At 41.8% G+C, this 3,200-nt stretch overlaps 1 protein-coding gene across 1 annotated transcript in view; it reads right to left on the bottom strand.

Annotated features, from left to right (window-relative positions):
- LOC110526143 (rho guanine nucleotide exchange factor 28) overlaps positions 1-2,476 on the bottom strand; it is an 80,679-nt gene extending 78,203 nt beyond the window's left edge. The window contains exons 1-2 of the mRNA XM_036980416.1: positions 2,285-2,476; positions 856-931 (exon numbers count right to left, since the gene is read on the bottom strand). The gene's annotated coding sequence lies outside the window, so the exon portion shown is untranslated. The remainder of the gene's footprint in view (positions 1-855; positions 932-2,284) is intronic.
- Between the last annotated feature and the right edge of the window lie 724 nt (positions 2,477-3,200).

Here is a 3,200-nt window from a genome sequence, read left to right on the forward strand (position 1 = left end):
GAAGTGCACTACATAGAGAATAAGGTACCATTTGGAACTCACACTTGGCCTGCCCTGTCTGTCTGCCTGCCTAACAGGCTTGATCCAATATTTTTGAATATTCTACATCCAACTTTGAGAGGAATAGTCACTCTGGTTTAATGCATACTATTTACAAGCTGTAATGATGAGTGCAGAATGGGTTTAAACTAACACACCCAATTGCCTACTTTCGAATGAATCCCATCTTGGGCACTAAACTCGAGCTATTGTGCAATGTATAATTTACATAAAGGTCATGAGCATAAAGATAAAGTTGCCTCACTGTGCCCTAGATAGTTTCAGACTATATAAATAAGTTAGATCCGCTTGGGCTTGGTTTACTTAGACTGGTAGTACTCCTATATCCCATTGGAGGGCAATACAGTTCAGTGATTCAAACAATCTGAGCCAACGAGAGCTTGGCTCAATCCCAACCACTCGTTCTTCTTTCTCCAGTATGGTCTCTGACTGCCCTCTTCTCAGGCCACCTAATCAAATCAAATTGGTGAGACTTCCACCTTGTCTATCAGAGGGCACGATGGAGCTATTACCATATGGTTTACACCTGTCAAATCTAGTCAGATCTCCACAAATGTATAGGATATAGGGGTCGATTTTCGACTGGGCCCTTCTGTTCTGGCAAAGTCAGAGTAGGTTGCCCAAAGTTTAGGATTTGGGGAGTGTACTAAGAGTGGAACAGGCTGTGTTAGCTTGAATAAGCACTTTGGACTGCATGGATTGATCAAATCACACAGACAAAGACTAATGATGCATCCTTAGTGCAGTATATAGGGAATAGGGTAACATTTGGGATACAGTCAAAAACTAAAGTACCATTCTCTCCTGGTTCATCCACTAGTTCCTCTTTCTCCAGTATGGTCTCTGACTGCTCTCTTCTCAGGGCCTTGATCTAAGAGCAAATAGATGAGAACAGTTCAATCATGTTATCATCAGATTGGCATCTATTCCATCAGTCAATTATTAGGGGTTCACAGCGACGCTTGTGTCAAATATTTCATGCATAGATTGGTACCTTTTTTTCTAATTTGGTCTCTCTCTCTCACACATTATTACTTACATTGTCAAAGTATACATATCGAAAAATATATATTTATATATAAATAAATGGTAGTAGACATCAATACATTAAAGCAATGGTAGTAGACCAGTGTCAACATGACTGAGAAGACACATGACATGAAAGACAAAACAAAACTGTCTGTCCCTCAGGTTGTGGCAGGAGGACACATATTTGGCTGCCAAAACTGCACATTTTGGCAATTCACCCAATAAATATTAGATTTTTTCCTCATATTTGATAGTTTCAAATTCTCTGTATTGAATTATAATTTTGGGAAAGAAATATTCTCTTAGGTCTGAGTATTTGTCACAGTGTAATAGGAAATGCAGCTCTGACTCTACTTCTCCCCTGGAGCAGAGTGAGCACAGCCTGTCCTCTCTGGGCAGCCAGGTTTGTCTGTGATGACCGGTCTCTATAGCCAGACTGTGCTCACTGAGTGTGTACCTAGTCAATGTTTTCCTCAGTTTTCTATCACAGTGGTCAGATAGTCTGCCACCATGTACTGTCTGTTTAGAGCCAAATTGATTTTTTGTGGTGTCTTTCCAATAGGTGATATATTTTTCTTTTTGTTTTGTGATGATTTGGTTGGGCCAGATTTTCTGAGTGCTGTCCTGAGGCTCTACGGGGTTGGTTTGGGTTGGTGAACTGAGCCTCAGAACCAGCTGGCTGAGGGGACTCTTCTCTTGTTTCATCTCTTGACATTGTAGAGCTGTGTGATGGAATGTTTTGGGGTCACTTGTTTTTAGATGGTTGTAAAAATTTGATGGCTCTTTTTTCTATTCGAATGAGAAGGGGGTATTGGCCCAATTCTGCTCTACATGCGTTATTTTGAGTTTTTCTTTGCACTTGCAATACAGTCTTGCAAAACTCTGCATGCAGTATTTCGATTGGATGTTTGTCCCATTTTGTAAATTCATTTTTAGAGATTGGACCCCTTACTTACTCTAAGTTGTGTCATCCTGTGAACCCCGTTCATTGCTGCTCTCAACTAAAAATGTTTTATCAAGTCTTTTAAAATATATATGTTTAGGTGTTTAACACTTTATTCAGTCAGTATTTAAATGAGATGGGGAAGCAGGCAAGAGTGAGAAACAATGGGAAGGGTGGACGCAGGGATTGAACCCTGGTCTCCTATTGGGAGATAAACAGTATATGTGACATTTCAATTGGAATTTTACTGACCTGTCGGAGGAAGTTGTGATCTCTCAGTCTGTCTCTCAGGAGGAGAATATCAGCCTGTCGGTTCTGCTGGTGGTTCCACTGTGGGTTCTGTCGGACAGTCAGGGTCAGGTTCTCTGAGTCGTGACAGAACCTCAGCAGATGAGAGTGGACAGCCCACACCTGGGACAGACCGGCCGGCGGTGTGGCCAGGGGGTTGGGGGGGCTGATGAAAGACAGGCAATCAATCATTCAATCAATCTATTATGCCAAAGGGAAATTTGGTTGTCAAGCAGTAATCACACAAAAACAAAAAAAATACACACAATTTACACTCAATTAATTTAAATGGACAGCGAACATGTTGTGATATACACCACATGGTCAACTTGAATACAGGTGGTTGACGTTAACAACCCTTATCGAATATTCAAAAATGTTTTCAAATAATGACATGTGTCCACCAATCCAAAAAGAGGAATAGGCGGGAGTTTGACAGCCTGCCGTAATGCTTTGTGGACAATGACTCATTGTTAGGGCAGAGAGACAAGTACACTACATGACCAAAAGTATGCTCATTGACATCTGCTAAATGAACATCTCATTCCAAAATCATGTTGGTCCCCCCTGTGCCGCTCCAGGCAGGTAGCCTAGTGGTTAGAGCGTTGGGCCAGTAACTGAAAGCTTGACAAGGTAAAACATTTGTTGTTCTGGCCCTGAACAAGGAAGTTAACCCACTGTTCCTAGGCCGTCAATGTAAATAAGAATTTGTTCTTAACTGACTTGCCTGGTTAAATAAAAACAGCCTCCACTCTTCTGGGAAGGCTTTCCACTAGATGTTGGAACATTGCTGTGGGGACTTGCTTCCATTCACAAGAGCCACAAGAGCATTAGTGAGGTCGGGGCACTGATGTTGGGCGATTAGGCCTGGCTCGCAGTT

Source organism: Oncorhynchus mykiss, chromosome 6, assembly GCF_013265735.2.
Source record: "Oncorhynchus mykiss isolate Arlee chromosome 6, USDA_OmykA_1.1, whole genome shotgun sequence".
Taxonomy (NCBI): domain Eukaryota; kingdom Metazoa; phylum Chordata; class Actinopteri; order Salmoniformes; family Salmonidae; genus Oncorhynchus; species Oncorhynchus mykiss.